At 39.5% G+C, this 27383-nt stretch overlaps 1 long non-coding RNA gene across 1 annotated transcript; it reads left to right on the top strand.

The window, feature by feature from the left end:
- The first annotated feature begins 21048 nt into the window (after positions 1-21048).
- On the top strand, positions 21049-26439 carry LOC120555279. Its single transcript, XR_005638671.1, has 4 exons — positions 21049-21088; positions 22076-22105; positions 24541-24567; positions 25112-26439. It is a non-coding gene; the product is annotated as an uncharacterized LOC120555279 (long non-coding RNA).
- The last annotated feature ends 944 nt before the right edge of the window (positions 26440-27383 follow it).

Here is a 27383-nt window from a genome sequence, read left to right as displayed (position 1 = left end):
GCAGTATATATCTGATAATAATGAAAATATTTCTTCTGCTCTCAGTGTCTGAAGTGCTGGCGTGCTACTGCGGAGACATATTAAGAGCAGGTGCTATCATTATCAGATCAAAGAGATGTTTATAAACATTGCCCAGGCCCTTAGTAACCATGACAACCCTTTCACAGACAGTCTACTGATTACTCCAGACTTGCTGTAGGAGTCAACTAACTAGACTAACTATGATCATCAGTCTATATCATTTGCGTTCCACTTCTGTCTGTCTGTCTGTCTGTCTCCTTATCTGTCTGTGTCTCCCTCCCTCCCTCTGTCTGTATCCCTCCCTCTTGTCTCCCTCTCTATCTCTATGCCTCCCTCCTTCCTTCTTCTGTCTCTCCCTCCAGGGTCATTTGTGATTTCATCCATGTATATAGCCCGTTTCTTTTCAGGCAATATATCCACCTCTCAGCTCTTTAGGGTCATGCTTGTTTGTTCTACGCAATGGATATGGCTGATAATAATACAAAGTCTATAAACTTTCAGCTTCTTTAGTCTATTTTAGTCAAAGTTGCTATCTTTCTTTTCCTCTCCTCTCTTTCCTCTCTCTCTCCTTCTCTCTTTTTTCTCTATCTCTCCTCTCTCTTCTCTCTTCTCGTCTCTTCTCTCCTGCTCTCCTTTCTTCTCTCTTTCTCTCCCTCTCTCTTTCCTCTCTTTCTTCTTGTTCAGCCCCATTCTTTTCACCTAATATATTTCACATCTCATCTCAGCTGGATTGATGCTTTTTCGTTCTATGCAGTGTATATATCTGATAATAAAAATATTTCTTCTTTCAGCCTTTTCAACTTTCATCTTTAACAGTATTACAGTATTAATTTGTTTCATATTTCTGCATATGTGAGTCATTATCAGTTAGAAAATCTACTCAGACCTCACAATGTTCTACACATTTTGTCATTATTCAACCTTTAAAGCAAACAGTTCAGTTTAGCACAAACTTTTAACTTTTTAATGAAATTCATACTCATTAAACCGATTTCCGCTTTTTCAACTATTTTCACTACTTCAACTTCTTCTTACGGATTTAAGCTATTCAACCAGTTTAGCTTTAGCAATTCAGCTGTTCAGCATTCCCACGCATTTTCTGCAGGAAATGCATTTTCTAGTTCTTTTTCTTATTATTCCCTCTTCCGTACGTTTTTTGGCTCTCTGTAACTTCTGCATACTTTCACCTATTTAAACCATTCAACTTTTCAAATGTTCAGCTCTTTCAGCTAATGATGGGACTTCTTCAACTTTTTTTCTACTATTTATACTTTTTAAAATTTTAAGCTTTTTAACACTTTTTTTTAACATTAAAGTCAATGAGAGCAGCCTTCAAATCCTTCAAATCCTCTTCTGCTTCAAAATGTATCTCCTCCTACATTCTTCCACCTACAGACGTGATTCAAAATTTAAAATGTTCACAAAATATTCAGCTATTCGGGGTCTACTTTTCAGGTTGATATCTTTTACAGTTTTTGTGAAAAAGCCTTTTAAGTTTAGTAATCTTTTTAGGATTTTTTATCGATTAAACAGGGTGTGTATTGCATTTGCTAGAGTGGATGACATCACAGCTAGAGGGTGAAGCTTCGCAAAAAAATTATCTTAGTTCCTTGTCTGTAAACTGCTCTCACGCCCACAATATCTACTTGTCATACACAATTTATACATCAAAACGTAGGTATTTTTGTCTAGTTTCAGAAAATCTGCTCGGTTTTGGCGATACGTCTCATACTTTTGGCTGCGCGAGCTTCCAAATGACGAGAAAAACAAATTTCTCTCAATCCGCCGCAATGATAAAAGCGTCCATATTTTCCAGCGAAGAGCAGAACGAACCACTTTTTAAATTGCTGACATGCCCACATTTTTATGTTTATCCATATAAATTTTTATACCGATACGTTCACAAAGGCCGTGTGCCTCTAACGGTCAAGTCGCTGTTTCGATAGCATTAACTGTTGTGGATTTATTAAGGCTTGTTTGAAGGGTTCTCTCACACTGTCTCTCACTAATCAGGTGTGGCGATTAATGATCAAAGAGAGGCTTTATAAATACTAAAGGAACAATGTTTGTCTGTTCTGAAGATGGCGCAGTGGTTATGGCACATGGCTAGGGTGTGGGGGCCCGGGTTCAAATCCCACTGTGGCATATCCATCATTGTGCCCTGGCTAAGGTGTTATTTGACTTTTCAACTACTCTCACTACTTAAACTTATTTTTACGGTTTTAAGCTATTCATCCAGTTTAGCTTTAGCAATTCCGCTATTCATGTTTTATTTTGCAAACACACACATGCACCACGCAAACACACACACAATATACACACACACAGACACACAAACAGACACATAAACACACACACACACACACACACAAACACACACACAAAGACAGACACACATGCAAACACACACACAAACACACACACACACACACACACACACACACTACTCAAAACACACACACACACCCACCCCACACACACACACACAAACACACCCACACACACACACACCACGCCCTTTCGTCATTCACACACCACACTCTCCTCTTCTCATCTCTTCTCTTCTCTGCTCTCCTTTCTTCTCTCTTTCTCTCCCTCTCTCTTTCCTCTTTCTTCTTGTTCAGCCCCATTCTTTTCACCTAATATATTTCACATCTCATCTCAGCTAGATTGATGCTTTTTCGTTCTATGCAGTATATATCTGATAATAATGAAAATATTTCTTCTGCTCTCAGTGTCTGAAGTGCTGGCGTGTACTACAGGAGACATATTAAGAGCAGGTGCTATCGTTATCAGATCAAAGAGATGTTTATAAACATTGCCCAGGCCCTTAGTAACCATGACAACACTTTCACAGACAGTCTACTGATTACTCCAGGCTTGCTGTAGGAGTCAACTAACTAGACTAACTATGATCATCAGTCTATATCATTTGCGTTCCACTTCTGTCTGTCTGTCTGAAAATCTGGGGAAAATCTGCTCAGTTTTGTGATACGCCTTTTACTTTTGGCTGGTTGAGCTTCCAAATGACAAGATGTCCATTTCGTTCTCCATTTGCTTCAATGATCAAACTCCTGGATATTTCCCAGCGAAACACTGAACAAACCACTTTTTGAAATCGCTGATATGACCACATTTTTACGTTTATCCATATAAATTTTATACCGATACGTTCACAAAGGCCTTGTGGTGCTCAGGATCCGCGTCATTTGACTGATAGCAGTTATGGTTTTGCCACAGTGAGGCTTTGTTTGAGAGCTTGCTCTCAGGGACTCTGAATAGCTGCAGCACAGCACAGTGGTCTTCCACTTCTCTCTGAATGTCTTCTCTCTCCCCCTCTCTATCTCTCTGTTTCTCTCTCTTTTCTCTCTCCATCCCTCCTTCTCCCTCTCTCTCTGTCCTCTCTCCATCCCTCCCTCTCTCTCTCTGTCTCTCTCTCTTTCCTTTCTCCATCCCGCCTTCTCCCTCCCTCTCTCTCTGTTTCTCTTTTCTTTCTCTCTCTCTCCCTGTTTCTCTCTCTTTTCTCTTTTTTCCTCTTTTTTCTCTCTCTCTTTCCTTTCTCATCTGCCTTCTCCCTCTCTCTCTCTGTTTCTCTTTTCTTTCTCTCTCTCCCTGTTTCTCTCTCTTTTCTCTCTCTCTGTCCTCTCTCCATCCCTCCTTCTCCCTCCCTCTCTCTGTCCTCTCTCCATCCCTCCTTCTCCCTCCATCTCTCTCTGTCTCTCTCTCTTTTCTCTCTCTCTCCTTCTCTCTCATCCCCCTTCTCCCTCCCTCTCTCCCTGTCTCTCTCTTTTTCTCTCTCTCTCCTTCTCTCTCATCCCGCCTTCTCCCTCCCTCTCTCCCTGTCTCTTTCTCTTTTTCTCTCTCTCTCCTTCTTTCTCCATCCCTCCTCCCTCCCTCTCTTACTTTCTTTAACTTATTGAACCAATTTCCACTTTTTCAACTATTCTTCAGCTTCAGCTAAAGACTTCACAATGTTCTACATATTTTGTCATTTTTCAGCTTTTAAAGCCAACTTTTTAACGATTTCCACTTTTTCAACTATTCTCACTATTTCAACTTCTTCTTACAGATTTCAGCTATTCAACCAGTTAGCTTTAGCAGTTCAGCTATTCAGCATTCCACGCATTTTCCCGCGAGGAAATGCATTTTCTAGTTATTTTCCTTTTGTTTTTTGTTTTCTTTTTTTTGTTTTTTTTATTTTTCTTCTGCTTATTCCCTCTTCGGTGCGTTTTTTGGCTCTCTGTAACTTCTGCATACTTTCACCTATTTAAACCATTCAACTTTTCAAATGTTCAGCTCTTTCAGCTAATGATGGGACTTCTTCAACTTTTTTTCTACTATTTATACTTTTTTAAAATTTTAAGCTTTTTAACACTTTTTTTTAACATTGAAGGTCAATGAGAGCAGCCTTCAACAACTTAAAATCCTCTTCTGCTTCAACATGTATCTCCTCCTACATTCTTCCACCTACAGACGTGATTCAAAATTTAAAATGTTCACAAAATATTCAGGTATTCGGGGTGTGCTCAGTGTTTTGATATCTTTTACAGTTTTTGTGAAAAATCTGTTTTAAGTTTAGTGATTATTTCAGGAAATTTTATCGATTAAACAGGGTGTGTATTGCGTTTGCTAGAGTGGATGACATCACAGCTAGAGGGTGAAGCTTCGAAAAAATTATCTTAGTTCCTTGTCTGTAAACTGCTCTCACGCCCACAATATCTACTTGTCATACACAATTTATACATCAAAACGTAGGTATTTTTGTCTAGTTTCAGAAGATCTGCTCAGTTTTGTGATACGCCTTTTACTTTTGGCTGGTTGAGCTTCCAAATGACAAGATGTCCATATCGTTCTCCATTGGCTTCAATGATCAAACTCCTAGATATTTCCCAGCGAAACACTGAACGAACCACTTTTTGAAATCGCTGATATGACCACATTTTTACGTTTATCCATATAAATTTTATACCGATACGTTCACAAAGGCCTTGTGATGCTCAGGATCACGTCATTTGACTGATAGCAGTTATCGTTTTGCCACTGTGAGGCTTTGTTTGAGAGCTCGCTCTCAGGGACTCTGAATAGCTGAAGCACAGCACAGCTGACAGATTCAGCAGGTGTTGCTCATCAACTTGATTACAGACATCAAATCATGTTTATAAACATATCCACTGGCCATTCGTTACCATGACAACACTTTCACAGACACACCCAGATACTACAGGCAGTAATATGAACAGTAGTCTATACAGATACTACAGGCAGTAATATGAACAGTAGTCTATACAGATACTACAGGCAGTAATATGAACAGTAGTCTATACAGATACTACAGGCAGTAATATGAACACTAGTCTATACAGATACTACAGGCAGTAATATCAACAGTAGTCTATACAGATACTACAGGCAGTAATATCAACAGTAGTCTATACAGATACTACAGGCAGTAATATGAACAGTAGTCTATACAGATACTACAGGCAGTAATATGAACAGTAGTCTATACAGATACTACAGGCAGTAATATGAACAGTAGTCTATACAGATACTACAGGCAGTAATATGAACAGTAGTCTATACAGTACTACAGGCAGTATATGAACAGTATCTGTGGTCTTCCACTTCTCTCTGACTGTCTTCTCTCCCCCCTCTCTATTTCTCTGTTTCTCTTTCTTCTTTCTCTTTTTTTTTTCCCCTGTTTCTCTCTCTGTCCTCTCTCCATCCCTCCCTCTCTCTCTGTCTCTCTCTCTCTCTCTCTCTCTCTCTCTTTTTCTCTCTCCCTTCTTTCTCCATCCGCCTTCTCCCTCCCTCTCTATCTCTCTGTTTCTCTTTTCTTTCTCTCTCTCTCCCTGTTTCTCTCTCTTTTCTCTCTCTCTGTCCCTCTCCATCCCTCATCTCTCTCTCTCTGTCTCTCTCTCTCTTTTTCTCTCTCTCTCCTTCTCTCTCATCCCGCCTTCTCCCTCCCTCTCTCCCTGTCTCTTTCTCTTTTTCTCTCTCTCTCCTTCTTTCTCCATCCCGCCTTCTCCCTCCCTCTCTATCTCTCTGTTTCTCTTTTCTTTCTCTCTCTCTCCCCCTGTTTCTCTCTCTTTTCTCTCTCCATCCCTCCTTCTCCCTCTCTCTCTGTCCTCTCTCCATCCCTCCCTCTCTCTCTCTGTCTCTCTCTTTCTCTCTCTCTCCTTTCTCCATCCCTCCTTCTCCCTCCCTCTCTCTGTTCTCTCTCCATCCCTCCTTCTCCCTCCATCTCTCTCTGTCTCTCTCTCTGTTTTTCTCTCTCTCTCCTCTCTCATCCCGCCTTTTCCTCCCTCTCTCCCTGTCTCTTTCTCTTTTTCTCTCTCTCTCCTTCTTTCTCCATCCCTCCTCCCTCCCTCTCTTACTTTCTTTAACTTATTGAACCAATTTCCACTTTTTCAACTATTCTTCAGCTTCAGCTAAAGACTTCACAATGTTCTACATATTTTGTCATTTTTCAGCTTTTAAAGCCAACAATTTAAGCGTCAACTTTGAACTTTTAACGATTTCCACTTTTTTCAACTATTCTCTCTACTTCAACTTCTTCTTACAGATTTCAGCTATTCAACCAGTTAGCTTTAGCAGTTCAGCTATTCAGCATTCCACGCATTTTCCGCAGGAAATGCATTTTCTAGTTTTTTATTTTAACTTCTATTCCGTGCGTTTTTGGCTCTCCGTAACTTCTGCATACTTTCACCTATTTAAACCATTCAACTTTTCAAATTTTCAGCTCTTTCAGCTAATGATGGGACTTCTTCAACTTTTTTTTACTATTTATACTTTTTAAAATTTTAAGCTTTTTAACACTTTTTTTTACATTGAAGTCAATGAGAGCAGCCTTCTACCTTCAAATCTTCTTCTGCTGCTTCAAAAGTATTCACCTCCTTCATACTTCCACCTACAGACGCAAACAAACTTTAAAATGTTCACAAAATATTCAGCTATCCGGGGTCTACTTTTCAGTTTGATATCTTTTTACAGTTTTTGTGAAAAACCTGTTTAAGTTTAGTGATTATTTCAGGAAATTTTATCGATTAAACAGGGTGTGTATTGCGCTGCTTAGAGTGGATGACATCACAGCAGGGTGAAGCTTCGAAAAAATTATCTTAGTTCCTTGTCTGTAAACTGCTCTCACGCTCACAATATCTACTTGTCATACACAATTTATACATCAAAACGTAGGTATTTTGTCTAGTTTCAGAAAATCTGCTCCAGTTTTGTGATACGTCTCATACTTTTGGCTCAGCGAGCTTCCAAATGTCGAGATCAGAAATTTCTCTCAATCCGCCCCAATGATAAAGGCGTCCATATTTTCCAGCGAAGAGCAGAGCGAACCACTTTTTAAATGCGGCGATGCCCACATTTTTATGTTTATCCATATAAATTTTATACCGATCACGTTCACAAAGGCCGGTGTGCCTCTAACGGTCCAAGTCCTTTTCGATAGCATTTACTGTTGTGGATTTATTAAGGCTTGTTTGAAGGGTTCTCTCACACTGTCTCTCACTCATTAGGTGTGGGGATTAATGATCAAAGGGAGGCTTTATAAATAAAGAAGGACCACTGCTTGCCTCATCTAACACACACGCAAGCACACACAGACACACACACAGACACACAAACAGACACATAAACACACACACACACACACACACACAAACACACACACACAAAGACAGACACACATGCAAACACACACACAAACACACACACAACACACACACACTACTCAAAAACCACACACACACCCCCACACACACACACACACAAACACACTCCCCACACACACACACACACGCCGGCTCGTCGTACACACACCACACTCTTCTCTCTTCTCATCTCTTCTCTTCTGCTCTCCTTTCTTCTCTCTTTCTCTCCCTCTCTCTTTCCTCTTTCTTCTTGTTCAGCCCCATTCTTTTCACCTAATATATTTCACATCTCATCTCAGCTAGATTGATGCTTTTTCGTTCTATGCAGTATATATCTGATAATAATGAAAATATTTCTTCTGCTCTCAGTGTCTGAAGTGCTGGCGTGTACTACAGGAGACATATTAAGAGCAGGTGCTATCGTTATCAGATCAAAGAGATGTTTATAAACATTGCCCAGGCCCTTAGTAACCATGACAACACTTTCACAGACAGTCTACTGATTACTCCAGGCTTGCTGTAGGAGTCAACTAACTAGACTAACTATGATCATCAGTCTATATCATTTGCGTTCCACTTCTGTCTGTCTGTCTGAAAATCTGGGGAAAATCTGCTCAGTTTTGTACGTCGCTTTTACTTTTGGCTGGTTGAGCTTCCAAATGACAAGATGTCCATTTCGTTCTCCATTTGCTTCAATGATCAAACTCCTGGATATTTCCCAGCGAAACACTGAACAAACCACTTTTTGAAATCGCTGATATGACCACATTTTTACGTTTATCCATATAAATTTTATACCGATACGTTCACAAAGGCCTTGTGGTGCTCAGGATCACGTCATTTGACTGATAGCAGTTATGGTGTTGCCACAGTGAGGCTTTGTTTGAGAGCTTGCTCTCAGGGACTCTGAATAGCTGCAGCACAGCACAGTGGTCTTCCACTTCTCTCTGAATGTCTTCTCTCTCCCCCTCTCTATCTCTCTGTTTCTCTCTCTTTTCTCTCTCCATCCCTCCTTCTCCCTCTCTCTCTGTCCTCTCTCCATCCCTCCTTCTCCCTCCCTCTCTCTGTCCTCTCTCCATCCCTCCTTCTCCCTCCATCTCTCTCTGTCTCTCTCTCTTTTCTCTCTCTCTCCTTCTCTCTCATCCCGCCTTCTCCCTCCCTCTCTCCCTGTCTCTCTCTTTTTCTCTCTCTCTCCTTCTTTCTCCATCCCTCCTCCCTCCCTCTCTTACTTTCTTTAACTTATTGAACCAATTTCCACTTTTTCAACTATTCTTCAGCTTCAGCTAAAGACTTCACAATGTTCTACATATTTTGTCATTTTTCAGCTTTTAAAGCCAACTTTTTAACGATTTCCACTTTTTCAACTATTCTCACTATTTCAACTTCTTCTTACAGATTTCAGCTATTCAACCAGTTAGCTTTAGCAGTTCAGCTATTCAGCATTCCCACGCATTTTCCGCAGGAAATGCATTTTCTAGTTATTCTTTTTCTTATTATTCCCTCTTCCGTACGTTTTTTGGCTCTCTGTAACTTCTGCATACTTTCACCTATTTAAACCATTCAACTTTTCAAATGTTCAGCTCTTTCAGCTAATGATGGGACTTCTTCAACTTTTTTTCTACTATTTATACTTTTTCAAATTTTAAGCTTTTTAACACTTTTTTTTAACATTAAAGTCAATGAGAGCAGCCTTCAAATCCTTCAAATCCTCTTCTGCTTCAAAATGTATCTCCTCCTACATTCTTCCACCTACAGACGTGATTCAAAATTTAAAATGTTCACAAAATATTCAGCTATTCGGGGTCTACTTTTCAGGTTGATATCTTTTACAGTTTTTGTGAAAAAGCCTTTTAAGTTTAGTAATCTTTTTAGGATTTTTTATCGATTAAACAGGGTGTGTATTGCATTTGCTAGAGTGGATGACATCACAGCTAGAGGGTGAAGCTTCGAAAAAATTATCTTAGTTCCTTGTCTGTAAACTGCTCTCACGCCCACAATATCTACTTGTCATACACAATTTATACATCAAAACGTAGGTATTTTTGTCTAGTTTCAGAAAATCTGCTCGGTTTTGTGATACGTCTCATACTTTTGGCTCAGCGACAGGCTTCCAAATGACGAGAAAAACAAATTTCTCTCAATCCGCAGCAATGATAAAGGCGTCCATATTTTCCAGCGAAGAGCAGAACGAACCACTTTTTTAAATTGCTGACATGCCCACATTTTTATGTTTATCCATATAAATTTTATACCGATACGTTCACAAAGGCCGTGTGCCTCTAACGGTCAAAGTCAGCTGTTTCGATAGCATTAACTGTTGTGGATTTATTAAGGCTTGTTTGAAGGGTTCTCTCACACTGTCTCTCACTCATTAGGTGTGGCGATTAATGATCAAAGGGAGGCTTTATAAATACTAAAGGAACAATGTTTGTCTGTTCTGTCGATAGGCGCAGTGGTTATGGCACATGGCTAGGGTGTGGGGGGCCGGGTTCAAATCCCATTGTGGCATATCCATCATTGTGTCCCTGGCTAAGGTGTTATTTGACTTTTCAACTACTCTCACTACTTAAACTTATTTTTTACGGTTTTTAAGCTATTCATCCAGTTTAGCTTTAGCAATTCAGCTATTCATGTTTTATTTTGCAAACACACACATGCATACGCAAAACACACACACACATATACACAACACAGACACACAAACAGACACATAAACACACACACACACACACACACACAAACACACACACACAAAGACAGACACACATGCAAACACACACACAAACACACACACAACACACACACACTACTCAAAAACACACACACACACTCCCACCCCACACACACACACAAACACACTCCCCACACACACACACCGGCCGGTTTCGTACATTGCACCACACTCTTCTCTCTTCTCATCTCTTCTCTTCTGCTCTCCTTTCTTCTCTCTTTCTCTCCCTCTCTCTTTCCTCTTTCTTCTTGTTCAGCCCCATTCTTTTCACCTAATATATTTCACATCTCATCTCAGCTAGATTGATGCTTTTTCGTTCTATGCGGTATATATCTGATAATAATGAAAATATTTCTTCTGCTCTCAGTGTCTGAAGTGCTGGCGTGTACTACAGGAGACATATTAAGAGCAGGTTCTGTCGTTATCAGATCAAAGAGATGTTTATAAACATTCCCAGGCCCTTAGTAACCATGACAACACTTTCACAGACAGTCTACTGATTACTCAGGCTTGCTGTAGGAGTCAACTAATTAGACTAACTATGATCATCCAGTCTATATCATTTGCGTTCCACTTCTGTCTGTCTGTCTGAAAATCTGGGGAAAATCTGCTCAGTTTTGTGATACGCCTTTTACTTTTGGCTGGTTGAGCTTCCAAATGACAAGATGTCCATTTCGTTCTCCATTTGCTTCAATGATCAAACTCCTGGATATTTCCCAGCCGAAACACTGAACAAACCACTTTTGAAATCGCTGATATGACCACATTTTTACGTTTATCCATATAAATTTTATACCGATCGTTCACAAAGGCCTTGTGGTGCTCAGGATCCGCGTCATTTGACTGATAGCAGTTATGGTGTTGCCACAGTGAGGGCTTTGTTTGAGACTTGCTCTCCAGGGACTCTGAATAGCTGCAGCACAGCACAGTGGTCTTCCACTTCTCTCTGAATGTCTTCTCTCTCCCCCTCTCTATCTCTCTGTTTCTCTCTCTTTTCTCTCTCCATCCCTCCTTCTCCCTCTCTCTCTGTCCTCTCTCCATCCCTCCCTCTCTCTCTCTGTCTCTCTCTCTTTCCTTTCTCCATCTCGCCTTCTCCCTCCCTCTCTCTCTGTTTCTCTTTTCTTTCTCTCTCTCTCCCTGTTTCTCTCTCTTTTCTCTCTCTCTGTCCTCTCTCCATCCCTCCTTCTCCCTCCCTCTCTCTCTCTCTCCATCCCTCCTTCTCCCTCCATCTCTCTCTGTCTCTCTCTCTTTTTCTCTCTCTCCTTCTCTCTCATCCCGCCTTCTCCCTCCCTCTCTCCCTGTCTCTTTTTCTCTCTCTCCTTCTCTCTCATCCCGCCTTCTCCCTCCCTCTCTCCCTGTCTCTTTCTCTTTTCTCTCTCTCTCCTTCTTTCTCCATCCCTCCTCCCTCCCTCTCTTACTTTCTTTAACTTATTGAACCAATTTCCACTTTTTCAACTATTCTTCAGCTTCAGCTAAAGACTTCACAATATTCTACATATTTTGTCATTTTTCAGCTTTTACTTCAACTTTCAACTTTTTAACGATTTCCACTTTTTCAACTATTCTCACTATTTCAACTTCTTCTTACAGATTTCAGCTATTCAACCAGTTAGCTCTTAGCGTTCAGCTATTCAGCATTCCCGCATTTTCACGCAGAATGCATTTTTCTAGTGGGGAATGCCGTAATATATACAGATACTACAGGCAGTAATATGAACAGTAGTCTATACAGATACTACAGGCAGTAATATGAACAGTAGTCTGTGGTCTTCCACTTCTCTCTAACTGTCTTCTCTCTCCGCCTCTCTATCTCTCTGTTTCTCTTTTCTTTCTCTGTCTCCCTGTCTCTCTCTCTTTTTCTCTCTCTCTCCTTCTCTCTCCATCCCACATTCTCCCTACCTCTCTCCCTGTCTCTCTCTCTCTTTTTCTCTCTCTCTCCTTCTCTCTCCATCCCTCCTCCCTCCCTCTCTTACTTTCTTTAACTTATTGAACCAATTTCCACTTTTTCAACTATTCTTCTGCTTCAGCTAAAGACTTCACAATGTTCCACATATTTTGTCATTTTTCAGCTTTTAAAGCCAACAATTCAGTTTAGCGTCAACTTTGAACTTTTTAACGATTTCCACTTTTTCCAACTATTTTCACTACTTCAACTTCTTCTTACAGATTTAAGCTATTCATCCAGTTAGCTTTAGCAATTCCGCTATTCAGCATTCCCATGCATTTTCTGCAGGAAATGCATTTTCTAGTTGAGGGAATGCTGTTCTACAGCATTCCACCTATTGTTATTCGGTTCTTTATTATTGGGGGAATGCTGTTCTACAGCATTCCACCTATTGTTATTCGGTTTTATTTATTATTCCGTCTTCCGTACGTTTTTTGGCTCTCTGTAACTTCTGCATACTTTCACCTATTTAAACCATTCAACTTTTCAAATGTTCAGCTCTTTCAGCTAATGATGGGACTTCTTCAACTTTTTTTCTACTATTTATACTTTTTTAAATTATAAGCTTTTTAACACTTTTTTTTAACATTAAAGTCAATGAGAGCAGGCTTCAACCCCTTAAAATCTTCCTCTGCTTCAAAATGTATCTCCTCCTACATTCCTCCACCTACAGACGTGATTCAAACTTTAAACTGTTCACAAAATATTCAGCTATCCGGCTACTAACTTTCAGGTTGATACCTTTTACAGTTTTTGTGAAGAATCTGTTTAAGTTTAATAATCATTTCAGGAAATTTTATCGATTAAACAGAGTGTGTATTGCGTGAGCTAGAGTGGATGACATCACAGCTAGAGGGTGAAGCTTCAAAAAAATTATCTTTGTCCCTTCTTCTCAAATTGCTCTCACGCCCACAATATCTACTTGGCATACACAATTTATACATCAAAACGTAGGTATTTTTGTCTAGTTTCAGAAACTCTGCTCTATTAAGCGATATGTCTTATACTTTGGGCTCAGCAAGCTTCCAAATGACAAGAGTATCAATTTCTTCCCCGTCCACAGCAATGGTAAAACATCTTTATATTTCCCAGTGAAAGGCACAGCGAACCACTTTTTAAAATCGCTGATATGCCCACATTTTTACATTTATCCATATCAATTTTACACCGATACGTTCACAAAGGCCTTGTGTCGCTAACGGTCAAGTCGCTGTTTCGATAGCATGTACTGTTGTGGATTTATTAAGGATTGTTTGAATGGTTCTCTCACACTGTCTCTCACTAAACAGGTGTGGGGATTAATGATCAAAGAGATGCTTTATAAATACTAAAGGAAAGATGTTTGTCTGTTTGAAGATAGCGCAGTGGTTATGGCACATGGCGAGGGTGTGGGGTGCCCGGGTTCAAATCCCACTGTGGCATATCAATCAGTGTGTCCCTGGCTAAGGTGTTATTTGACTTTTCAACTACTCTCACTACTTCAACTTATTTTTACGGTTTTAAGCTATTCATCCAGTTTAGCTTTAGCAATTCAGCTATTCATGTTTTATTTTGCAAACACACACATGCACACACGCAAACACACACACACATATACACACACACAGACACACAAACAGACACATAAACACACACACACACACACACACACAAACACACACACACAAAGACAGACACACACGTACAAACACACACACAAACACACACACAACACACACTACTCAAAACACACACACACACTCCCCACACACACACACACACAAACACACTCCCCACAAACACACACACACAACGCGCGACTGCGTCGTACACACACCACACTCTTCTCTCTTCTCATCTTTTCTCTTCTGCTCTCCTTTCTTCTCTCTTTCTCTCCCTCTCTCTTTCCTCTCTTTCTTCTTGTTCAGCCCCATTCTTTTCACCTAATATATTTCACATCTCATCTCAGCTAGATTGATGCTTTTTCGTTCTATGCAGTATATATCTGATAATAATGAAAATATTTCTTCTGCTCTCAGTGTCTGAAGTGCTGGCGTGTACTACAGGAGATATATTAAGAGCAGGTGCTATCGTTATCAGATCAAAGAGATGTTTATAAACATTGCCCAGGCCGTTAGTAACCATGACAACACTTTCACAGACAGTCTACTGATTACTCCAGGCTTGCTGTAGGAGTCAACTAACTAGACTAACTATGATCATCAGTCTATATCATTTGCGTTCCACTTCTGTCTGTCTGTCTGAAAATCTGGGGAAAATCTGCTCAGTTTTGTGATACGCCTTTTACTTTTGGCTGGTTGAGCTTCCAAATGACAAGATGTCCATTTCGTTCTCCATTTGCTTCAATGATCAAACTCCTGGATATTTCCCAGCGAAACACTGAACGAACCACTTTTTGAAATCGCTGATATGACCACATTTTTACGTTTATCCATATAAATTTTATACCGATACGTTCACAAAGGCCTTGTGGTGCTCAGGATCACGTCATTTGACTGATAGCAGTTATGGTGTTGCCACAGTGAGGCTTTGTTTGAGAGCTTGCTCTCAGGGACTCTGAATAGCTGCAGCACAGCACAGCTGACAGATTCAGCAGGTGACAGGCTCGTTAGCTTGATTACAGACATCAAAGCAAGTTTATAAACATTCCCAGGCCATGGTTACCATGACAACACTTTCACAGACACACACCCAGATACTACAGGCTGTAATATGAACACTAGTCTATACAGATACTACAGGCAGTAATATGAACACTAGTCTATACAGATACTACAGGCAGTAATATGAACAGTAGTCTATACAGATACTACAGGCAGTAATATGAACAGTAGTCTGTGGTCTTCCACTTCTCTCTGACTGTCTTCTCTCTCCCCCTCTCTATCTCTCTGTTTCTCTTTTCTTTCTCTCTCTCTCCCCCTGTTTCTCTCTTTTCTCTCTCCATCCCTCCTTCTCCCTCTCTCTCTGTCCTCTCTCCATCCCTCCCTCTCTCTCTCTCTCTCTCTCTTTTTCTCTCTCTCTCCTTCTTTCTCCATCCCGCCTTCTCCCTCCCTCTCTATCTCTCTGTTTCTCTTTTCTTTCTCTCTCTCTCCCCCTGTTTCTCTCTCTTTTCTCTCTCCATCCCTCCTTCTCCCTCTCTCTCTGTCCTCTCTCCATCCCTCCCTCTCTCTCTTGTCTCTCTCTCTTTCTCTCTCTCTCCTTCTTTCTCCATCCCGCCTTCTCCCTCCCTCTCTATCTCTCTGTTTCTCTTTTCTTTCTCTCTCTCTCCCTGTTTCTCTCTCCTTTCTCTCTCTCTGTCCTCTCTCCATCCCTCCATCTCTCTCTGTCTCTCTCTCTCTTTTTCTCTCTTTCTCCTTCTCTCTCATCCCGCCTTCTCCCTCCCTCTCTCCCTGTCTCTTTCTCTTTTTCTCTGTCTCTGTCCTCTCTCCATCCCTCCTTCTCCCTCCATCTCTCTCTGTCTCTCTCTCTCTTTTTCTCTCTCTCTCCTTCTCTCTTATCCCGCCTTCTCCCTCCCTCTCACCCTGTCTCTTTCTCTTTTTCTCTCTCTCTCCTTCTCTCTCCATCCCTCCTCCCTCCCTCTCTTACTTTCTTTAACTTATTGAACCAATTTCCACTTTTTCAACTATTCTTCAGCTTCAGCTAAAGACTCCACAATGTTCTACATATTTTGTCATTTTTCAGCTTTTAAAGCCAACTTTTTAACGATTTCCACTTTTCAACTATTCTCACTATTTCAACTTCTTCTTACAGATTTAAGCTATTCATACAGTTTAGCTTTAGCAATTCAGCTATTCAGCATTCCCACGCATTTTCCGCAGGAAATGCATTTTCTAGTTATTATTATTCCGTCTTCCGTACGTTTTTTGGCTCTCTGTAACTTCTGCATACTTTCACCTATTTAAACCATTCCACTTTTCAAATATTCAGCTCTTTCAGCTAATGATGGGACTTCTTCAACTTTTTTTCTACTATTTATACTTTTTTAAATTTTAAGCTTTTTAACACTTTTTTTTTTAACATTAAAGTCAATGAGAGCAGCCTTCAAATCCTTCAAATCCTCTTCTGCTTCAAAATGTATCTCCTCCTACATTCTTCCACCTACAGACGTGATTCAAACTTTAAACTGTTCACAAAATATTCAGCTATCCGGCTAATAACTTGTAGTTAATTTTATCGATTAAACAGAGTGTGTGTGTGGCTTCTTAGAGTGATGATGTCATCATTCAGAGTGTGAAGCTTCAAAAAAATTATCTTTGTCACTTCTTCTCAATATGCTCTCACGCCCACAATATCTACTTGTCATACACAATTTATACATCAAAACGTAGGTATTTTTGTAGTTTTGTGATATGCCTTTTACTTTTGGCTGGTTGAGCTTCCAAATGACAAGATCTCCATTTCTTTCTCAATTGGCTCCAATGATCAAACTCCTGGATATTTCCCAGCGAAACACTAAACAAACCACTTTTTGAAATCGCTGATATGACCACATTTTTACGTTTATCCATATAGATTTTACACCGATATGTTCACAAAGGACTTGTGGTGCTCAGGATCACGTCATTTTACTGATAGCAGTTATGGTGTTGCCACAGTGAGGCTTTGTTTGAGAGCTCGCTCTCAGGGACTCTGAATAGCTGCAGCACAGCACAGCTGACAGATTCAGCAGGTGACAGGCTCGTTAGCTTGATTACAGACATCAAAGCAAGTTTATAAACATTCCCAGGCCATGGTTACCATGACAACACTTTCACAGACACACACCCAGATACTACAGGCAGTAATATGAACAGTAGTCTATACAGATACTACAGGCAGTAATATGAAAAGTAGTCTATACAGATACTACAGGCAGTAATATGAACAGTAGTCTATACAGATACTACAGGCAGTAATATGAACAGTAGTCTAGATCTGTTGCCTTCCACTTCTGTCTGTCTGTCTTCTCTCTCCCCCTTTCTATCTCTCTGTTTCTCTTTATTTTTCCCTCTCTCCCTCTCTGTCTCTTTTTTCTCTCTCTCTCCTTCTCTCTCCATCCCTCCTTCTCCCTACCTCTCTTCCTTTCTCTCTCCATCTCTCTCTCTCTTTCTTTCCATCTGCCTCTTTCTCCCTCTCTATCCCTCTCTCTCTTTCCTTCTCTTTCTCTCTGTCTCTCCCTCTCTCTCTCATGCCCCCTCTCACTCTCCCCCCTCTCTCTCTTTCCCTCTCTCCCTCTTTCATCCATGTATATAGCCCGTTTCTTTTCAGCCAATATATCCACCTCTCAGCTCTTTAGGGTCATGCTTGTTTGTTCTACGCAATGGATATGGCTGATAATAATACAAAGTATTTAAACTTTCAGCCTTTTTAGTCAATTTTAGTCAAAGTTGCTCTCATTCTCAATGTTTCTATCTTTCCTCTCTTTTTCCTCTCCTCTCTTTCCTCTCTCTCTCTTCTCTCTTTATTCTCTTTCTCACCTCTCTCTTCTCTCATGCTCTTCTTTCTTCTCTATTTCCTCCTTGTCTCTTTCCTTTTCTCTCTCTCTTTCTACTCTCCTCCTCTTCTCTCCTCTCCTCCTCTCCTGCTCTCCTTTCTTCTCTCCTTCTCTCTTTCCCCTCTTTCTTCTTGTTCAGCCCCAGTCTTTTCACCTAATATATTTCACATCTCAGCTAGATTGATGCTTTTTCGTTCTATGCAGTGTATATATCTGATAATAATAAAAATATTTCTTCTTTCAGCCTTTTCAACTTTCATCTTTAACAGTATTACATTATTCATTTGTTTCATATTTCTGCATATGTGAGTCATAATCAGTTAGAAAATCTACTCAGACCTCACAATGTTCTACATATTTTGTCATTATTCAACCTTTAAAGCAAACATTTCAGTTTAGCATAAAGTTTTAACTTTTTAATGAAATTCATACTTTAATTAAAACGATTTCTGCTTTTTCAACTATTTTGACTACTTCAACTTCTTCTTACAGATTTAAGCTATTCAACCAGTTTAGCTTTAGCAATTCAGCTGTTCAGCATTCCCACGCATTTTCTGCAGGAAATGCATTTTCTAGTTTATTTTTTTTTATTCCCTCTTCCGTACGTTTTTTGGCTCTCTGTAACTTCTGCATACTTTCACCTATTTAAACCATTCAACTTTTCAAATGTTCACCTCTTTCAGCTAATGATGGGACTTCTTCAACTTTCTTTCTACTATTTATACTTTTTTAAATTTTAAGCTTTTTAACACTTTTTTTTAACATTAAAGTCAATGAGAGCAGCCTTCAAATCCTTCAAATCCTCTTCTGCTTCAAAATGTATCTCCGCCTACATTCTTCCACCTACAGACGTGATTCAAAATTTAAACCGTTCACAAAGTATTCAGCTATCCGGCTACTAACTTTCAGGTTGATACCTTTTACAGTTTTTGTGAAAAATCTGTTTAAGTTTAATAATCATTTCAGGAAATTTTATCGATTAAACAGAGTGTGTGTGTGGCTTCTTAGAGTGATGATGTCATCATTCAGAGTGTGAAGCTTCAAAAAAATTATCTTTGTCCCTTCTTCTCAAATTGCTCTCACGCCCACAATATCTACTTGTTATACACAATTTATACATGAAAACGTAGGTATTTTTGTCTAGTTTCAGAAAATCTGCTCAGTTTTGTGATACGCCTTTTACTTTTGGCTGGTTGAGCTTCCAAATGACAAGATCTCCATTTCTTTCTCAATTGGCTCCAATGATCAAACTCCTGGATATTTCCCAGTGAAACACTGAACGAACCACTTTTTGAAATCGCTGATATGACCACATTTTTACGTTTATCCATATAAATTTTATACCGATATGTTCACAAAGGCCTTGTGGTGCTCAGGATCACGTCTTTTGACTGATAGCAGTTATGGTGTTGCCACAGTGAGGCTTTGTTTGAGAGCTCGCTCTCAGGGACTCTGAATAGCTGCAGCACAGCACAGCTGAAAGATTCAGCAGGTGACAGGCTCGTTAGCTTGATTACAGACATCAAAGCAAGTTTATAAACATTCCCAGGCCATGGTTACCATGACAACACTTTCACAGACACACACCCAGATACTACAGGCAGTAATATGAACAGTAGTCTATACAGATACTACAGGCAGTAATATGAACAGTAGTCTATACAGATACTACAGGCAGTAATATGAACAGTAGTCTATACAGATACTACAGGCAGTAATATGAACAGTAGTATATTTGGCCTTCCACTTCTGTCTGTCTGTCTTCTCTGTTCTATTCTCTTGTTTTGGTCTGTCTGTCTGTCTGTCTGTCGTCTGTTCTCTTTCCTCTTTCTGTCCTCTTTCCTCTTTCTGTCCTCTTCTTTCCTCTTTCTGTCCTCTGTCTGTCCTATGTTCTCTTTCCTCTTTCTTTCCTCTTTCTGTCCTCTTTCCTCTTTCCTCTTTCTTTCCTCTTTCTGTCCTCTTTCCTCTTTCTGTCCTCTGTTCTTTCCTCTTTCCTCTTTCTGTCCTCTTTCTTTTTATGTTCTCTGTCCTCTTTCTCTGTCCTCTCTCTTTCCTCTGTCTGTCTGTCCGTCTTTCCGACAACTTCACCATTTTAACCAGCAATCCAGTTTGACTTTAGCATAAGCTTTTCAAAAAAACTTTTGTACATTTTCTAGTATTTATACTTTTTAAAATATTAAGCTTTTTAACACACTTTTTAACATATAAGTCAATGTAAGCATGCTTCAAATCCTACAGTTTTCGTGAAAAAGCTGTTTACGTTTAGTGATGATTTCAAGATTTTTCTGCATTTCTAATGAGTGTGTATTGGACTGCTTAGAGTGTTGATGTCATCGTCACACAAACATGCACACACACACACACACACACACACCCCCCCCCAAACCCCCCACACACCGCACTTTACAATTGCACGCACACACACACACACATATACACATCCCCCCCCCCCCCCCCCACCCCCCCCCCCCCCCCCCCCCCCCCCCCCCCCCCCCCCCCCCCACACACACACACACACACACACACACACACAAACACACACACACACACACACACACACACACACACAACAACACAAATTAAAAAATATTACTTTAATAAAAAAAAAAATCATATTTAGCAATTTCGTGAATCGAACTATGTTTTTTCAACATCCTTGTCATAATAAGTGGTGTTATTCAACTTTTTAATGAATTTCATGACCATTCATACTTTACCACTATTGTCACTACTTCAACTATTAATCCAGTTTAGCTATAGAATTTTTGCCATTCAGCACAAAGCACACATATACACACAGACAGGCAAAGACAGAGACACACAGAAACCCACACACACACACACACACACACACACACACACACACACACACACACACACACACACACAAACACACATACACACAACACACACATACACACAACACACACACACACACACACACACATTCACACACACACACACACATATAAACACAGACACACACACACACACACACACAGACACACAAAGACAGAGACACACGCAAACCCACACACACACACACACACACACACACAAAGACACACACACCGCCAAACACACACACACACACACACACACACACACACACACACACACACACACACACGTAATTTGATTTAGCTAATTTATTGTGTTTGGCGCCAGAATCTCTGACTTCCCCTGAACGCCTCACTGAAATCTAACTGCGCAGCTCCGTAGCACAGCGTCGTCATTCTGTTCTAGAACCTTCTGAGGTAAGTAGCTGTATCCAGTCTATCTAACAACGTTTTTGAACGGTAGAAATACAGGTTTTGTGTTTAAAAAAAAGGCTGGCATTGGTTTCCTCTTCATGTGGAATACAAACATGAATTACAAGAGAAATGTTTAACTGTAACGTTACAGCTTGGTAAATTATACTTAGCTATCATTAGCTAATATTAGCGCACCAATGCTAGTATCGCTTAATATTAGCTAATGTAGCAGCTTTGATACAATTATTGATAGCTATCTTTAGCTAATATTAGCTTTGTTAACTGACTTAAAACAACTTGTTAGTGGTTTAGCTATTGTCAATGGAAAGGCAAACAAACGGTTCTTTCTGGAAAATGTAATACCAAGACAACAATGATGCTAATGTTGCTCTATCACACTGTTAGCTAGACCCCACTTAGTGATAGGTAGCTAGGTAGGTAAGTAGGTTTAATTCAAGGTCCCTGTAGCCTAAAGAAATCACACACAACATACATACATGATAAACAGGATGATAAAAAGACATTTCACATGAATAATATGGACAATAAAAGAAAAGATACATATTGAATAAAAACAAATTACACCTACAAAGGGGTGTATGGTAAGGTGCTCTATGAGAGTGATGATAGTTGATGCTAAGTGTTAGTAGTGCTTATAGTAAGTTATAATACTGTTAATATATATCTCTAACATAAAAATGGCTAACTTTTTAGAGCAAGCATAAGTGCACAAGATTAGCTAAGTTAGGTTAGCAGTCCTCTTAAATCTGCTTTTTGTCAATGAACCTACACTTTAAACTGTTTAGGTTGTAACTGACATTGTGGCATTGTGTGTATTCATAAATAAATAAAAAATGAAATAGCTGCTCTGCCTCACAGCCAGACTTGCTGTTATAGCAGCATTTTACCATTTACTGAGTTTTTTTGTCTCTGTTTGTACACTGTAACTTTGAACCCACTAACTCAGTTTGTCACTGGTTTTCTCAACAGAACATCGATACTGCTGTGCGCTTTTGATTGGTAAGTATAGTAATACTATTAGTGAAATTGATAATAGATCACATAACTTGACTGTAGATAATTATTTAGCATCTGTACACGTTTAAGTTTTGTTTAGAAAAAAGCCATTTATATATGATTTACACCAGGTGATGATTAATTCTGTGTACTGTGGCTAATTAAAAGCAGACTGCACAGAACTATGGCATATTGATTAAGTCCTAAGAGTTAAGCTACCCAACAGTATATAGAGGAGTTAAGATTAGCACAATTATCAGTAAAATGCAACAGTCACATAAAGGCAGCAGCAGTAATCCAGAAACATAGAATAGGAAACACACAGACACACACACCCACCCACAAACACAAACACACACACACAGACACACACACCCACACCCACAAACACACTTACACACACACACACGCATACAGATGCACACACACATACAGATGCGCACACACACAAACACAAAGAAAGACCCACACAAACATACACACACTGACAGACACAGAGAGACACACACATCCCCACAACACGCACAAACACGCATGCGCACACACACAATTTTTTTAAAATATGAATTAGGGCTGGGCGATATGGACCAAAAGTCATATCCCGATATATTTTGGCTGAATATCGATATACGATATATATCCCGATATTTTTTTCCGCAAAGTGAGAGCAAATGTTCAGTCAAAGCCAAAATCAAATATGACATGTCACAAGTTCATAGAAACAGTTGCAAAATCAAATAAATAATAAACCGGTTTCTTCACCTGGTTCATGATTAAATGCTCAGCTGTTCAAATAACAATAAAATATAAACCTAAATACTGTATAACAGGAGTACCTTTTTAGAAATCAAAGCTCCATATTTGTGATTCGTTCCAAAGGTCAATTAAGCTTTTGATATTAATATAATCTACTTTGTTCAAAATGTAATGCCTCATGCCTGTAGGCCTAAGCCTAGGTTTATAGTCCCATTCTTCCACTTGTTACTGCTTCCACTTAAGTAAACTATAAAAGATGAACTATCGACTACAAAACAAAGAAACTCATTAATGTGTTAATACAAAGAATATTTATTATGATCGGTTCACAGATCTGAGTCCAAACGGAAACTTCACCCTTCTGAACTAAGAGTTTCTGCTTCAAGGTGAAGTTTAAAACAGACTGAAATGTCCAGGCTCATTCCTCCACTATTTATTTCTGTATGTATTTATGCGTTACATGTAACGGGCACTGAGCTCCAGATCCTGCGGCCGCAGACGGTCTCTGCTGCCCCGCTGTAGCTTGTCTCCGTCCGCTTGCCGCCAGCAAACTTAGTGGGACTTTCCGCCGATTTTGACATACAGGTCGTCCTGGCCTACGTGTAAGATCCTCCCGGACTATGTTTAAGATCCTCCCGATCACCACTCTGTCTTTGGCTGGTCCGGCGTTGGCAATGCAGCGGCAGCCGCGCAGGCGAAGCTGTGTTTTGCCCGGGGGAAGAGACGCTGTGGCCGGCCACAGAGCTCTCCGCCTCCCGCTGCCGCCGGAGCTCAGATTGCTGGTCGAAGGCGGCATACATAATCATAAAACACATTGTCACCTGTTAAATGTTATCCATTGCTGTTTGTTCTTTTCATTTCCTCTATCGAACATAATTAAGCAGTACAAAAGTCCGGCATCTTTGGAGTTGATCTGAATGCTTCGGACCCGTTCAAAAATGGCAACATCTAGTGTATATATCTATGGGAGCAAGGATCACATTTGAACTATATCAATATATGCGATATGGTCTAATTCCATATCTCATTTAAAAATATATCGATATATCTTTTATATCGATATATCGCCCAGCCCTAATATGAATCACGAAGGACACTTTGATATTGAGTAAGTTAATATGTTGTCCAGCCTGATAAGTACTAATTAAAGGTCCCATGGCATGGTGCTCTTTGGATGCTTTTATATAGATCACCATTTCTAGCCACTGGGGACCATAGGCAGGCTGGGGGAACGCATATTAGTGTTTAAAAAAAAAAAAACTCATAAAGTGTAATTTTCATGCCATGGGACCTTTAAAATAAGCTGTGTTTGGTTTTCTAAAGTAAAACTGGATGTTTCTTGCTCTATCCCTCACCATACAGATGATGATCTTATAGAACATGATGCATTGCTGTAGATTAAGCTACCCAATGTTTGTAGTGTTTGTAGTTGTACTAGTGGAGTATTTTCACACTGTGGTATAAGTATTTTACTTAAGGGAATGATCTAAATAATTCTTCCACCACTGCACGTATGTACTATGTATGAATTTAATATTAGTGATCTAAAAGATCTTAAATAAATAAATTAAATACATTACTGTTGTGAATATCTTGTCTTGTAAAATGAAACTGAAAATCCTCTCCTCTCTCCCCTCAATGTTTTTGTTCGCCTCCTCTCTACATTGCTGCTGGACCATCAGTGTTGGTTACCCCGTGACAAGTCGACAGTATGTTAACACACACGAATGATGTCGTTGCTATGACATGTGTTGCCTTGACACTTTGTTCGGCAGTAAATACTACTAATGTCTAACGTTACTGTACACATCTGCTTGTGCACTTTTAGTTAGTATTTCAGCATCTATGTTAGTGACTCCTTGGACACCCCACAGTATACTTCACACACGAAAAAATTGGGCACACACATGCACACAACACATAAAACACGCATACACTCCCACAGATGTCGGCACACACAAGCTCACACGGTTGGTTTTCTAAACCATCTGTGTTAGTGAATACTTGGACACTCCACAGTATACTCACACACGCAAAAATAAGGCAACATGATGTGATTGAACACAGAAGTCACTGAATATAGACACCTACTAAAGTCATAGTGAAAAAATGACCCTACTAAAATCCTCTTAGCTAAATCACACCAATTTGGATAAAAAAATATTGACACATTTAAAGCAATCACTTTTCATGTAATGTTTTTTTTCTTGTTTTATATGTCTAATGTAATGCATGTTTCTATTTGTGTTACAGGTGTGCAGCTGCCCTCCAGCTCCTCTCCATCTCCCTCTACTTCTATCACATCTGTCTTTACTGGCCCTTCTATCCACTCTATCTATTATTGGTTCTTTTCACCTCTCTCCTATAACATCTACCACTCATCCCTTAATATAAGGTTTTCTATCTCTCCTGTCAAATCTAATAAATCTATCTAAATTTGAGGTTTTCTATCATTCTATCCCTCTAATTCTATCCCGCTCTATCCACATTTGGTTCTGTTGCAAGTTACCCTCTGGTTCTGGTTCAAATATTATCATACCCATTTGTTCTGGTTGGAAAGCTACAGATTATTGGTATCTGTTTTGGATTCATTGGTTGATTGGAACCTGATCATTCTGTTTTATGGATCTGTGAGTTTCTCTGCTCACACTTTTTCTACCTCTCTTGTCTCTCTCTCACACACATTTGATTTGGCCTTTTCAATTGGCAAAAACCTTATTGTATTTTTGAATTGTCCATATTGTATCAATATTCTATTTGGTAACAGTCATAATTAAATAAATTATTAAGTATTTTTTAGTTTGTTCATTAAATTAATTGAAAAGACTGGAAACACATAAATAACACACATTTTGTTTAACTTTTATCACAAACATTTGACTGTAAAAACTAATTCAAAATTAGATCTGGTAAATTTCCAAATATATAAGTTGCTGTTACAAAGTGTATCATTGAAGAAAACAGTCTCTTGTTAATGTACATAACAATAAATTGAAGTCCAAATCTATATTTATACAAGAAAAGAGCTGTAGTTGTTCCTGGACCGTGTTGCTGTGGAGCTCTGTACCATGTGGGATATAGATACACACGCTTTGCTGACCAAATGACTTATGTTCCTATAATATACTGCCTAATTATTGCAGCAAGCTGCCTAGACTTAACGAGCTAAAAGTATGCTGCACGAGAACAGAGCCAAGGCTGCACACAGGTGGCCTGCATCGTGCAAAGGAGGACATGTTCCTCTGTGGGATGGAGTAAGCAAGGACGGAGGACACCAAGACCTGGCACAGTCACAATCCATCAAAAGCAACAGCCCACTTTGTAGAGACAGATGTTCGTGTGTGATATGTAACTGCCCTTGTTAAACTTCAATAAAAGACAGGCAAAAGAGGAAGAGAGTCAGAGCTCTCTGGTGAGAGACAGACTGCGGAGTCTGCCTACGGAGTGATGCTCTCCTCCTATAGGAGCCTATTGTGTGAACTTTAACTTGTGTTTGTGAAGTTATTACTATCTATTGCAGTGAAGAAGTCCTCACCTGGGAGTGCACCTTGGAAGCACGACAATTGGGGGCTCGTCCGGGATGAGAGGAAAAGAGGATTCTTCAAATTGATTGACAAAGGTTCGGTCCAAGGGTGAAAAGTCGCGTTGAACATCTGGCGCCATAAATAAGGTAAGCAGACCATTATTCTGCATTGACTATTCTAAATCAAGGGTGTTCAACGTCTTAGTAACCCACAGACCGCTAAAATTCATTAATTAAATACATAGTGACAACTTCCATTTTTATAAAGGTACAGGAAATATGGTATGGTTTATGGAACAAATATGAGGAAATATTTGTGAAAGTCTGAGTTTGGCAACTCCACCCGTGTCCTGACGAGGAGCGGTTTTGGCTGGGTTGAAACACCCGAGAATTGAGACATCTTCAAAACAAAAGGAAAAAGAGGTTAAAGTCCTCCGGAAAGGTTAAAGTCCTTTAAGAAAAAAGGTTAAAGTCCTTTAAGAAAAAAGGTTAAAGTCCTTTAAGAAAAAGGTTAAAGTCCTTTAAAGAAAAAGGTTAAAGTCCTTTAAGAAAAAGGTTAAAGTCCTTTAAGAAAAAAGGTTAAAGTCCTTTAAGAAAAAAGGTTAAAGTCCTTTAAGAAAAAAGGTTAAAGTCCTTTAAGAAAAAGGTTAAAGTCCTTTAAGAAAAAAGGTTAAAGTCCTTTAAGAAAAAGGTTAAAGTCCTTTAAGAAAAAAGGTTAAAGTCCTTTAAGAAAAAGGTTAAAGTCCTTTAAGAAAAAGGTTAAAGTCCTTTAAGAAAAAGGTTAAAGTCCTTTAAGAAAAAAGGTTAAAGTCCTTTAAGAAGAAAGGTTAAAGTCCTTTCAAAGCAGAGGTTAAAGTCCTCCATATAGGAGTTAAAGTCTCCTAGGTATGACTGGTGAACGATTGTATTATTGAACCATTTCACACTATTTAGGTGATATGACAAAATAATCCAATGTTCACATGACTTGTTGGTTTTGGTGTCAGACAATTGAGCTAGTTC

The sequence above is a fragment of the Perca fluviatilis genome, unplaced genomic scaffold (genome assembly GCF_010015445.1).
Source record: "Perca fluviatilis unplaced genomic scaffold, GENO_Pfluv_1.0 PFLUV_unplaced_scaf_6, whole genome shotgun sequence".
Lineage (NCBI taxonomy): Eukaryota > Metazoa > Chordata > Actinopteri > Perciformes > Percidae > Perca > Perca fluviatilis.
Note: the sequence above shows the minus strand (reverse complement) of the source record. Positions and strands in the feature narration are given on the sequence as shown.